The sequence below is a fragment of the Anabrus simplex genome, chromosome 1 (genome assembly GCF_040414725.1).
Source record: "Anabrus simplex isolate iqAnaSimp1 chromosome 1, ASM4041472v1, whole genome shotgun sequence".
Classification (NCBI taxonomy): Eukaryota; Metazoa; Arthropoda; class Insecta; order Orthoptera; family Tettigoniidae; genus Anabrus; species Anabrus simplex.
This window is the reverse complement of record NC_090265.1, coordinates 770,703,601-770,718,257: the sequence shown is the minus strand read 5'-3', so window position 1 is coordinate 770,718,257 and position 14,657 is coordinate 770,703,601. Positions and strand designations below refer to the sequence as shown.

Below are 14,657 nucleotides of genomic sequence, written 5' to 3'. Positions count from 1 at the left end.
ATATATTGGAGAATTTCACCTAGGAAAAACAAGCCCTGTTCAACCAGATACATACGCACTCAATCATCCATAAACTTGAGACGACACTAAACTAATCAAGATATTATTTCTACTTTTGGAACACTGTGATCTTCACATTGATTTTTTATTTTGAGAATCAAAACTCAATGGAACTTTTATCATCTAGTAATTTGTTCCTATGGCACTTTATTTTTTTTCCAATTTGTTGTATGTCACAGCAACACAGATAGGTCTTATGGCGACAATGGGATAGGAAAGGCCTGGGTGTGGGAAGCGGCCGTGGCCTTAATTAAGGAACAGCCCCAACATTTGCCTGGTGTGAAAATGGGAAACCACAAAAAACCATCTTCAGGGCTGCCGACAGTGGGGTTCGAACCCACTATCTCCCGGATGCAAGCTCACAGCTGTGCGCCGCTAACTGCACGGTCAACTCATCCGGAACAAAATATTTTAACAACATGAACTGTTTTTTAACTGTGTCGACATATGACATTTTGACTCTTACCAGGAATGTCAAGTGTTTCTTATTATAATTTTTTTTTAGGTTGAAGATGTCTCACAAGGAAGAGATGAAACATGTCCCTTTTTAAAATAAAATAAAAAGGAGACTGGACATTTGGAATGAAAATCTGAAGAGTTTGGAATGGTAATTAGTAAAAAGAAAACTGTAATCATGCACTGTGGAAAAGAGAAAAAGAGAAGCCAAGTGAACATAGACGGAGAACGGTTAAAGAATGTAGAGCAGTTTACATATCCAGGTAGCATTACAGTATTAATGGAAGTAATGAAATCAACCGTGATATTAATAACAGATTAAGTAAAGGCACAACATTTTATCATCAAGTCAGAGAGTTTTTATGGGATGACAAAATACCCAAGAACACAAAATTAACATTATATAAACAGTATTTCATACCAATTGTAACATACAGACTAGAAACGCTGGTAACAAAATGAACATTATATAAACAGTATTTCATACCAATTGTAACATACAGACTAGAAATGCTGGTAACTAATAAGAGACAAGATAGTAAGATCCAAACAGCAGAAATGAAATGTTTAAGAACATCAGTTAAAAAGACAAGAAGAGATAGAATTCAAAATATTAAAATCAGAGAAGAGGTAAATTTAGAACCGTTAGTACAAAACATACAGAAAGCAAGATTGAGGTGGTTTGGACATTTAAAAAGAATGGGAAAGAAACGGGTAGCAAGAAGGGAATTGAAAAGAGAAGTTAAGGGAAAGAGACCAGTTGGAAGACCAAGAAGAAGGTGGATGTATCAGATTTGGAAGGACATTAGAGAAGCTGGATTGGATGTGGCAGAAGTATTGGAGCAGGAAAGGTGTAAGGACAGAAAGGAGTGGAGGAGGCTTGTTAACCACACCCGGGCAACTGGAGTGGGACATTAATGATGATGATGATGATGATGATGATGATGATGATGATGATGATGATGATGATGATGATGATGATTGTACAGTATTGTAAAGATGGAGATGCTCAATTATTAAGACTTGTTGTGGTAGAAGAAATAAATGGAAATAACAATAATAAAATAAAGTGCAACGAAAGACTCCCTCAGGATAGAAGAAAAGAGCAGAGCTGAAGAATGGAAAGAAACTGTATAGATAAAACAGAGGGAGTGCACAATGTTAACACACAGCCTGGAATGAACCAACTGGTGATGAGTAACATACGAATTTGGAAAGCACTGAAACAAAAATAACAGTGGAAAAAGGACGGGGAAGAGAACTACCTACATGGCTGGCAACTAAGTATTACATAATTGATTTTATTTTTAAACATTTAATTTGATACATAAAGTAAGGAAACTTTGTTGGAATTGATTCCACTGCACATTCCTCACTGCGAATAGTATATTTTTCATCTGCCTAAAGTGAGAACCGTGGCTCGGGCAAACTTATTGCCGAGGGGAATAAAATGACTGAATGAGGTGACATTATTCACTCACCACCCTCTAAAATTAGACGTGCCCTAGTGACTTCAAGAACATAAGGTCCTCATTGTAATATGTAAATATATGTATATGAATGTCTCTAGATTTAGTTTAAACATGGCAATTATTTTTATTTATTTAAGGTGTTATGTTTATATATCAATAAATCATCAATGATCTGCATTTAGGGCTGTTGCGCAAGTGGCCGTATGGCTGAGTTGATATTTCCTGAATGGTCCTTTTGTTCCAGTCCTTATTATTTCTCTCACTCTTCCTTACAGAAACTAGTTTCATTTTAGTTGCCTCTTTGAATTCATTTTTCTTTGAAACATTTAATTTGACACATAAAGTAAGTGCTGTCAGGAAGGAAACTTTCCCTTATTTGAAGCAGTGTATTACTCATTGCATGACATGTGTAGCTGCTGCTTGCTTGGCTGGCTGTGTTTATCTCCCCCCCACCTCGTGTTCTCTGTCAGCTGCTCGCTGTGTGCCCTTGGGCAGGCTCAGTTGAACTCAGTCAGTGTAACACAACACACAGCAATGGTTGTAAATACTGAAGACAGGTGAGAACAGTGTTCTGATTGTTCTTTTGTTGAGGAAGTTAGTGTCTGCCATTGCCAGAACTTGAGTGAGACAAGCTCTTAACCTATAAATTGCTGGGCTATCCAGGAATACACAGACATAGTCTGTATAGTGAGAGTCATAAGTGACGAAATGTGAAAATTAAGTAGATAGTTCATGGACTGGTAGAAAATGTAATGGTGAAAAATAGTATCCATGATTAGGTGGGGCTTGTACAGGGTGAATCAAAATGTCATAACCATCTGATGTGTTTGTTAGCCTGCTTCATCATCTGGCTTACCCACCTACCTCCATACATTCATAGAGATGATAATTGCTGAAGCTCTGTTATTAAACTTGCATTGCTCTTGTTTATAAAACTTCATTCTGTAGTACCTGGAGAAAGTAATCAATGTGTAGCTTTGTGCTCATCTTTGACAGCCTAAAATGACAGGATGACACAATGAGAGGTTAGTGTGGAAAGGGGGAGCAGTAATGAATTATATGAGTAAAGAAGTGGAATCAGAGATAAGGATTTTTGCAAATGATGTTATTATGTACAGTGTAATAAATAAGTTACAAGATTGTGAGCAACTGCAAAATGAATGAATGTCATGAGATGGACAGCAGGCAATCGTTTGATGATAAACAGGGTTAAAAGTCAGGTTGTGAGTTTCACTAATAGAAAAAATCCTCTCAGTTTTAATTACTGAGTTGATGGGGGTGAAAGTTCCTTTTGGGGATCATTGTAGGTACCTAGGTGTTAATATAAGGAAAGTTCTTCTTGTTGTTGCTTGTTGTTTAAAGGGGCCTAACATCTAGGTCATCAGCCTGAGAAAAGATCTTCGTTGGGGTAATGGCATAAATGGGAATGTAAATAAAGGGTACAGATCTCTGCAGCACATGGACTTTCCTACGAGAATCTCCTGGTCAGAATTTGTCTTCAGGCACTATGCATAAGTAAGTTACATGTCCTATATTTCCAAATGCATTTCTTAGATTTTCCGTGTTGTCTGCTATTCGCAAGAAAAAAAAAAGTTGCCATGACTTATGACTCGACCCTCGTGTGTGTGTATATATAAAAAGTAAAAGATCCACCAATTCAATACACTATTTATTCAGCAGTGGTGTATACTGAGGGCTACTAAGGCTGTCGGTGAAGCCCTAACATCAAATAATACATACATACATCATCATTATAGACCGTTATGCCTTTCAGCGTTCAGCCTACAAGCCTCTCTGAATTTACTAAACGTCGCCACAATCCTCTATTTGCAACTAGTGCTGTGGCCTCATTTAGTTCTATACCTCTTATCTTTAAATCATTAGAAACTGAATCTAACCATCCTTGTCTTGGTCTCCCTCTACTTCTCTTACCGTCCATAACTGAGTCCATTATTCTTGTAGGTAACCTATCCTCCTCCGTTCGCCTCACATGATGCCACCACCAAAGCCGGTTTATGTGTACAGCTTCATCCATCAAGTTCAATCCTAACTTAGCCTTTATCTCCTCATGCCAAGCCCCTCCTACCATTGTTCCCACCTGGTTGTACCAGCAATCATTCTCGCTACTTTCATGTCTGTTACTTCTAACTTATGAATAAGATACCCTGAGTCCACCCAGCTTTCGTTCCCGTAAAGCAAAAGTTGGTCTGAGAACAGACCGATGTAAAGATAATTTGGTCCGGGAGCTGACTTCCTTCTTACAGAATACTGTTGATCACAACTGTGAGCTCACTGCATTAGCTTTACTGCACCTTGATTCAGTCTCACTTACTATATTACCATCCTGGGAGAACACATATCCTAAATACTTGAAACTATCCACCTGTTGCAGCTTTGTATCACCAATCTGACATTCAAATCTCTCAGATTCCTTACCTACTGACATCAATGTAGTCTTTGAAAGGTTAATTTTCATACTCATTGCACCTATTTGCAAGGCTTTCAGCACAATCTTCCATTAAGACCAAGCCATCAGCATAAGCCAGACTTCTTCTTCTTCTTCTTCTTCTTCTTCTTCTTCTTCTTCTTCTTCTTCTTCTTCTTCTTCTTATTATTATTATTATTATTATTATTATTATTATTATTATTATTATTATTATTATTATTATTATTATTATTATTATTATTATTATTATTATTATTATTATTATTGGGGCCTCTAAATATTCGTTCCTAATTAGCATCAACCTCTAAGATCTTTTGCTACCATGTTTTTCCTTCATTCCCACCTAGATATACCTGCTCCCTTCACAAAGCTGCAGGTTGTTCTTATTGGGTCATCTTGGATTTTTTCTCTCTCTTCACCCAGCAGTCCTAGAGTCTGATTCTACCCAGCACCTCACATTCGAAACGCATGTGTTCAGTTGATTCCTCTGCTTCATTGTATTTCCTACATATATTTTCTCTTATTACTCCAATTCTATGTAGGTTTTTTTCAGATGGCAATGTCCTGTCACCAGTCCTAGTACCCATCATATATTTTCTCTGCTGAGTTTCAGCAGTTCTTTATTATGCTTCTTGTTTGGTCCTTTTATCAGTTCCTTTGCAAGCCTGCATCCTGGAGTATTTTTCCAGTTTTCCATTTGTTTCTTTTGTATCCATTTTCCTATGTAGTGTGGGACTTGTCCATAGGAAATCCTGCATACAGGTTCCGGGCCTACAAAATATGTTTCTGCCCCTTTCCTGGCCAGTTTATCTGCCTTTTCATTTCCTTCTATACCTGAATGCCCTGGTACCGATATTATTTTGACAATGTTGTACTTTGAGAGCTTCAGGAGAAGTGAGTGGCAATACCAGACAATTCTGGATATTATCCGGACTGTTGCTAGTGCCTTAATGGCCGCTTGGCTGTCCGTAAAAATGAAAATGTTCTTATTCCTATAGTTCGTTTTCAGATATTTTTCAAGATATGTTGTGATAGCTATCACTTTGGCTTGAAAGACTGTAATGTGTCTGCCCAGGCTCATCTGGATTGATCTCTCAGGTCTTCCCCTGTTTATCCCTCCTCCTGTACCATCCACAGTCTTTGAGCCATCAGTCCACCACACTGTATCTTCTCTGTCAGTATTCCACTTGTTGATATCCCAGTCTTCATTTTTATTATCTGGATCTCAAATGGTTTTTCAGAGTTGTACTTTGGTATCATATAATCAGAAGGTATGTGTAGAACTTCCTCTGTTAATACTCTATTAATTTTACAGTGTCCTAGATTGGGTCTTTGTGCATTCCAGCACTCTGATTGTGCCAGTCTATATGAACTCATTCTAGCCTGTCCTTTTATGAAATTGCATAGTGATGGGAGGGCTAGTAAAGTATTCAAGGCGTCTGTCAGCGTAGTTCTCATAGCCCCAGTTATGGGTATGCTTGCCATTCTCTGTAGGCTATTTAATCTACTGCTGACTTTTCTTTGACTTATTTTCTGCCACCAGATGATTGCAGCATAGGCCATCAACGGTCTAATGATCATTGTGTATATCCACATTACCATCGATGGTTTCAGGCCCCATGTCTTCCCAACAGCTCTCTTACATGGATACAGCAAGTTCTTGGCCCGGGTTATGTTCCTTTCTATATGTGGATTCCAGGTTAGATTTTTATCTAACACTACACCTAAACGCAGTCCCTGTTCTTCCATATATATTTCTTGCCCAAAGAGCTTCAGTGATCCCTTTCCCTCCAATTTTCTCCTTCTTGTAAAAGGGAGCAGAGTTATCTTTTTTGGGTTGACTGATAGTTGTTCTTCCTGACACTTCAAATCAAATCAAAATCTCTTTATTTGCAAATGAGGTGTCTACCTCGGTGGCAAATGGTACACTAAAATACATTATTGTCAAGCACTAAATATTAAATTATCAAGAGAAGAAAATTTTCCTATAATACAATATTATACAATTTACGCTAACAATGTTTTCTAGTAAACACACAGCTCATCCTTAATAAATTTATATTGTTTACAAAATTCTACTTATAATATCTTACAAACATAGTCAACTCATATACAGTACGGTATGTGAAATTACTTCTAATAATACTATACAACTGGTATAAGATTAAAATTAACATTGAATTTATTTACATATTTATATTTTACCCATTTTGGAACCTAAGTAGCATAACGACCTGCTGCGTCTTAACCAGAGCCCCTTTTGCCACCACTTTTCAGAGTTCCTGAAGGGCCTTCACAGCTACCGTAGCGGTCCCGGGGCCCTCGAAGTCCCCACTGTACTTCACCCCTACAGGCAGTCCCCTACTTGGGCTGTCCAAACTCCTTAGACCAGGGGATGGAATTAATTTAATCACACACATTTATTATTTACAATATCCTGCACTGGTCGAATGCCCTCTAACATTTAATTTATTATCTCTGTTGTTGTTTATTCTCTTCTTGAATATCTGTACAGATTTTGGAAAAGGGTCAAACACTACCCCTGGTAAACTGTTCCACTCCTTCACACCCTTCCCAATGAAAGAAAATTTACCCCAATCGCTTCTGCTAAAATTCCTTCTAATTTTGTACTTGTGGTCAGTTCTACCAATATAATTATTTTCCAACCGAAGCCTCTCACGGATATCTCCCCATGCTTCTTCTCCTGTATAGGCTCTATATAATCCTATAAGTCTAGTTTTCTCCCTTCTCTTACTTAAAGTTTCCCACCCAAGTTCCTTTAACATTTCTGATACACTACTCTTTCTCCTGAAATCCCCTGTTACAAACCTTGCTGCTTTCCTCTGCACACCATCTAGTTCTTTTATTAGGTATTCTTGGTGAGGATCCCAAACACTGTTTGCATATTCCAATAATGGACGAACCATACTTAGGTAACTTTTCTCTTTTAATTCTTTGTTGCATCCTTTAAGCACTGGAACTGTGTAAGCACTTCTCCACAAGGTCCTGGATAACACTCATCACCTTACCTCCTATCACAATCACTAAGTCATTTGCGTATCCTTGTGTATAAAATCCCTGTTCATTGAGCATGGCAATGATTTTGTTCACCACGAGGTTCCACAGTAGAGGAGAAAAAGCTCCTCCCTGAACACAGCCTCGGATGGCCCTAACCATCAGCGTTTCTTCAAACAGGGTTGCTTTTTTCTTCCTTGCGTCTAACATGGATTTAATCCATTTGACAATGGTTTTACTCACCTTGCTCTTTTCCAATGCTTTGATCATAGAGTCATAGGTTGTATAGCTGAAGGCTCCTTTAGATCTGGAAATGCCGCCAGTGCCATTTCTTTATATTCTAGGCTTTCCTCTAGTTTACAAACACACTGGTGGATTGCTACTTCAGTGGATCTGTCTGGTCTATATAAAACTGATTTTCATGTAACGCTGAGTTCAGTTGCACCGTTCTTCTGATATATTTATCCAAAATTTTCTCCATTGCTTTCAGCATGAAGGAGGTTAAACATGATGGTCTGTATGCTTTGGCTTGGGCATAATTTTCCCTTCCAGGCTAAGGTATGAATACTGCTTTGGCTTCAGACCTTGATTTCAGCACATACCCTAAAGCTAGACTAGCTCTGAAGAGGTCCATCAGGGCATTGACGAGTATCTCCCATCCTTCCTGTAGGAGTATCAGAAGTATCTCATCTGGCCCCAGAACCTTTATAGGATGAAACGTGTCGATTGCCCAATTTACGTGGTTATGTTTTATTATTCTGTTGGTACAGTTCCAGTCTGCTCTTTGAGCTTTGGTCTCTGTTCCAGCCGTTTCTTCTTCTGTCATCTCCTCAGCCTCAGGAAAGTGACACCATTAGCATCTCCAGCGGGTCCTTCCCTGCCTGAGTAAATGATCTATCTAGTTTCTCCAGTGTCCCTATTTGATTTATATGGGTTGCTTTCAGAACCTTCTGGAGCCTTGCTGTTCCAGTATGCGATTCCACTTTCTCACAGAACAGTCTCCAAGATTTTATTTTTGTTTTCCATATCTCTAGGTTATACTCAGTGAGTTTCCTATGATATATGTCCCACATACCATTTCTAGATGATATTCTATACAACAACCTAACCTCTTTTTTCATTTCGGCCAGTTTTTTGTTCCACCACCTTACGTTTTTTGGTGTTTTTCTTTTCTTTGAGAGGACAGTTGTCATGGAATGAGCCTATAATAGCCTCTTCTAATTGTTCAGCTACCTCATCCAATTCTTTCTGTCCTCTCACGTTAGTTGGAATTTTTTGTACAGCCTTCCCTAGAACTTCTCTGTATCTATCCTAGTTATTTCCTTTTGGATCTCTGTACATCTCAATCCCACATAGTCTTGCATCTATTGCAAATTGGATGTGCTGGTGGTCTGCCAATGATGGTTCCTCCAGCACCTTCCAGTCTTTGATAAACTTTGCAATATGTGTAGTACTTAGTCTAATATCTATTACCTCCCTAAGATTTTTATTTATAAAAATAGGCTGTTTCCTAGGTTTAGTATCATCAGCTCAGTTCCAATAACTCTAGTAAAAACGCACCTTTTGCATTGCAGTTCGTACTGCCCCATGCCGTGTGGTGTGAATTTGCATCTGCTCCAAGGACTAGGGGTTTGCCTTTCCTCTTTGCGTTGCAAATTAGGTTCTCAACTTCTTCTGATGGGGGCAGATTAGTTGGGTCATATGGGAGGTGTGCAGAGTCTATGGTTATTTCTCTGGGTCCCTCCCAAATTCCAAGTTTAATCTTCACCATGATTTAAGTCCCATGAACAGTGTTCCTGCAGCATAAGACATTTTTGTTTCCTGTTCACAAGACATGTTCTTGGTATTTCCGATGTTTTATCGTACATCAGCTTACCTCCAGATTTTGCCAGTCCTGCTACTCTGCCCTTGACTACCCAAGGCTCTTGAATAAGAGCCATGTCAATAGCCTCGGACTTGAACTTCCTGGCGAAATTGGCTACATCTGCTTTTTTATGCTGAAGATTGACCTGAAGAACCTTCAGCACCATCTTTATCAACATTGGGTTTCGTTTTTCCCTTGATGACCTGAAACTTGATCTGCCCAAGTCCAAGCTTAGCCTTAAGGCTTCTCTTTTTGAGCTCTTCAAAGTCTCTTTCACCAAGGGCCAAAACAACTGTCCTTCCTGTTTTGTTGATTGAAGAGCATTCAGCACTCTCCACTCTTGCGTTAGAAGTTTGTTATTGTGCTGATTGATTCTGACAAGAGCATCCTCCACTTTCATTTTGGTGGGACCTTGGTCATGTTCACGGTCTAGAAAGCCAAGAATAACGGCCGAGAGGATTCGTCGTGCTGACCACACAAAACCTCGTAACCTGCAGGCCTACGGGCTGAGCAGCGGTCGCTTGGTAGGCCAAGGCCCTTCAAGGGCTGTAGTGCCATGGGGTTTGGTTTTTGGTTTTTTTGGTCATGTTCAGTACCTTTTTTGCGTTTGCCACCTCTAGGGTCTCCCCTCTCCATTGGTTACAATTTGATACTGTCTGTTCCAGCCAACTTTTTATTAATGGGTTTGCACAGATCACTACTGTAGCTCCACTTTCCTGGCGTGGTGACTCAAGGAAGCCTGGCAGACATCCGTCTGACAGTAGCTTCATTTGTGCTATCAGAGCAGATGACAATTCAGTCACATCCTCCTCCTTGAGTTATCCATCTGGCGACCTTAAATGAGGATAGTCTTTCCAAGAAGGACATGACTATTTTCTTCCTTTTGTTTCTTAGAGGGTAGTTTTGTAGCCAAACTTGATGGCGTGCTTTCTTCCAACCTTGGCCTTTTGGGTGTAGTCATTGACATAGCGTCTCACCGATCCCTGTTCCTTGGCTTCTTCTCCACCCAAGTCCCAGCCGCTATCTTTGCTTCTTTCCTCATCTTCTTCTTTTCCTTGTAGTAGGCACTTGTGCGAGATGGTCTATCCATATGCATCCTATTTAGTTTCGATGCCGATATCTTCAGGTCTTTCGCAGTAAAATCTCCTGTTTCCTTTTGTCCAGAAGTCTGCTTTCCTGTTGCTTCTTCTATTTCTTCTTCAAATTTGGAGTCAGCCTGCCCTTCTGGGACTTCTGTCTCCATATTCTTCTCTTGAGCCTGCTGCTGGACCTGCTCTTCTGGAGCTTCCATAGCTTCCCTTGGTATTTGTTTGGGTGGTTCATTTGGAATGTCCATGGTTCCATATAACGTAGGGTTTTTGTCCTTTGTAGGGTCCTGAGCGGCGTTCTCACCATCCGTGATGAGGCATTTCGCCAGACATTGTCCTTCCACAACTCAGGCTCTCCGTAGCAAGTACCATGCCCCTCAGCCGTCCATCCAGCAGTCTGCCCCTGGCCCAAACCCGACCAGGTTTGTTCCACCTACTCACATGGTTCCCGCTTGGCATTCCCATGATTGAGTTCACAGCTATGGGTTCCACTTAGGTTAGGTTTGCCCTGTTCCCAATCCGCGGCTCATTCAGGCTACATAGGGCAAAGTGATGTGTTGGTTCCAGCACACCACATTGAGCTTTCACCTCAATCACCAGCACCCACTTCACCTGAACCACCATGTTACCCATGCGGAGGTAACATGGACGCCTCTCTAGCATGTGTGGATGAGGCTTTCACTTCCAAGCCTTGGCTTAGGCTAGTAACAATCATAATGCCTCAAGATGTTTTCTGGCAATACCTGTTTTTGGTCCACGAGAGAGTATTTTATTTCCCTCAGACCCTGCAGACAAGTCCGGAGGGCCCTCCTATCCACCACCTGGGATGTGCCCGATAGGGGAACAGGTAAAAAAAAAACCATGGGTGGCCAGACTGCTTACTACATTTCCACCTAACTGAATCCCTTCCTGCCACTTTATACCTTTCAGCAGATGATCCATGTACACTACAAACAAAAAAAGGTGAAAAATTACAGCCTTGTCTAACCCCTGCAAGTACCCTGAAGCAAGAACTCATTATATCATCAATTCTCACTGCAGCCCAATTGTCAACATGGCTTTGATTGATTTTAATAACCTACCCTTGATCCCATAGCTTCCAGTATGGTGAACATCTTCTCTCTCGGTACCTTGTCATATTCTTTCTCTAGATCTACGAAACAAAAGCACAACTGTCTATTCCTCTCGTAGCATTTTTCAATTACCTGGTGCATATTGAAAATCTGATCCTGATAGCCTCTCTGTGGTCTGAAACCACACTGGTTTTCATCCAACTTCCTCTCATCCACTGATCACACCCTCCCTTCCAAGATGCCAGTGAATATTTTGCCTGGTATACTAATCAGTGAGATACCTCGATAGTTGTTGCAATCCTTCCTGTTCTCGTGCTTATTGATAGGTGCAATTACTGCTTTTGTCCAATCTGAAGTTACCTTACCAACACTCCATGCTAATATTATTCTATGAAGCTTTCTTACTACACTTCACCATTTCAGATCTAATTTCCTCTATTCCTGCTGCTTTATGACAATGGAGTTTATCTACCATCCAATAGTGTATTGAATTGGTGGATCTTTTACATTTGTGTTTGTATATGTTTAGTGGCATGAGACTTTTAATATGTAATTGGTGTGAGTGTGGGAAGCCAGTGAGAACTATCTTCAGGGGCTGCCAACAATGGGATCTGAACTCACCATCTCACTGCTGCACAGCCCAAACTGTGCTGCTAACATAAATATTGCAGATGAACAAACAAGGGTTGCATCAAATCATAAAACAACTCAGAAATGATATGCAAAAGAGAAGATAATAGTAGAATACATTGTGACTTGATCTGATATTTGTTTGTTACTCTGATACCCTGAGGATGTGTTGGTGGAGCATTCTGACCTATTAACAGTTTAGTTTAGTTTATTGCCTTTTGGATATGGCAGGGCCCAGGCTATGAAGCCTGCTATTATGTCAAGCCATATTATACAACATTGTTATACAATTTATGAAATAATGTTAATAGTGTACATATAATCATTAGTTAAACATATTTCTAAATATCACTAAAATTCATTTACTTAACCTCTATAATTTATTGATAGTTAAGAACTAAATATTAGTTTTGTTATGTTAGGGAGATCTACTTTCTACAGGTTTGAGTACCACATTAAACATAAACTTTTTAAATAGCCTTGGATTGCCTATGCCTCTCATTTCAGCTGGGATTGAATTCCAAGAACGTATGGTAACAGGTATACACAACCTTAAACAAATTGCAGAAGACCTAGCTCCAATTAAACCACGTAAAAAACACCAATTGTGGAACAGTGAATGTGATGAAACAGTGGAGAAAAGACATCAGGCATGGCTATTACATCAGTCCCAAAAGACAGAAATATCCTATTAAAAGCTAGTAAAACAGAGAAAAGAAACTACCCAAGTCTTAAGAAGAATAAAAAGACAACATCATAAGGACACCCTGCAGTTAATTGAAGAACAGTTCAGTAAAACTAAATCAAGGGACTACTACAAAACCTTCAGAAAGCAGCTCCAAAAATATGAACCCCCGACCCTACTGATGAAGGATGAAGATGGTAAGCTGGCCCATAACAATAAAGACAATGCAGAAATTCTGGCTAAACATTTCAACAAGCTTTTAAATTGTGAGGAACCTACAGAACTCCTTCATTTGGACACCAACACCCCGATAAAAACATCACCAGAAAACATCAATCCCCCCACAATAAAGGAAGTCTACCAAGCTCTGAATAAATTAAAAAACTACAAAGCGCCAGGAGAAGATCAGACCTTTGCGGAAATCTGGAAATATGCAGGAACCTCAGCAAAAGTTGCCCTCCATCAACAACTTGTCTCTATCTGGATTAAAGAAGAACTACCAGAACACTGGACAACAGCCCTCATTCATCCTCTGCACAGAAAAGGGGACAAAACCGACCCTAATAACTACAGGGGAATCTCTCTCTTAGACATAACATACAAAATATTTTCAATAATCATCCTTAATAGGATAAGTTTACAACTTGAGAAAGAACTAGGAGAATATCAAGGAGGTTTCAGACCCTGGAGGAGCTGTCCTGATCATATCATGAGTCTTAAGTTGATAATGGACTATAACAGGAGAAGAAACAGAGATATGGTGATAACATTTGTAGATTTCAAGAAAGCTTATGATTGCATCCATAGAGAATCTCTGTTTAAAATTTTAAGACACCTTGGACTACACCCCAAATTAATAAACATGATAAAATTGACTCTCACCAATACCAAGTCAAAAGTGAAGTTTAGGGGTGAAACATCAGAGACATTTGAAATTAAAACTGGACTACGGCAGGGAGATGGGCTCTCACCACTATTATTTAACTGTGCTCTAGAAATGGTAATGAGGGAATGGTTTAGAAAATGTCCTCCCAAAATAAAGATTGGCCGAAAAATCAAAACAAATTGCCTGGGTTTTGCTGACGATTTAGCATTACTAGCAGTGGACATAAAAGAAGCAAAAACCCAGATATCAGAACTTCAAAACATTGCAAATAAAATTGGCCTCAAAATATTATTTGAAAAAACAGAAATTATGCCCCAAAAACCAACACAGCTAAAAGAAGTCACCATAAATGGTAATAAAATCAAAATAGTAACTCAGTTTAAATATCTTGGAGAAGTAATAACACATAACTTAAATGAAAAAATCTCAATCCAAGTAAGAACAAATAGATTAGCTAAAGCACAAAAATTAACATGGGATATCTACAAAAAGAAATGTCTATCAATAAATACAAAAATAAAACACTACAACACAGTTATAAAACCGGAAGCTACATATGCAGCAGAAACACTCTTTTACCTGAATAAACAATCAAAGACTGACAGACTTCAGAAAATTGGAAGAACCTGTATCAACAAAAAATATCAGAAAGATGGACAGTGGCGGTTAATACCTAACAAAGTCGTGTACAAAGAGCTAGAACCCATTACAGATACTATGCGTAAGAGGAGACTGGGATTCTTTGGACATATCATGAGGATGCAGGACTCGAGACTTCTGAAACAACTAGTACAACACAATCTCGTCTCAAAAAATACCACAACAGGATGTAAATGGATCAGAGAAGTAAGAGAGGATCTGAAGGAAATAGGCCTTACAACAGAAGACACCAAAAATAAGATAAAATTGAATACAAAACTCAAGAATACAAACCTCCGCTTTACCCTTACACAAAACAAACCAACAACACGCACATTTTCAA

General features: G+C 39.3%; 1 protein-coding gene across 3 annotated transcripts in view; it reads left to right on the top strand.

Moving 5' to 3' along the window:
* Positions 1–14,657, top strand: part of Gdap2 (ganglioside induced differentiation associated protein 2) — a 1,140,014-nt gene that overhangs the window by 1,038,296 nt on the left and 87,061 nt on the right. The window lies entirely within an intron of this gene.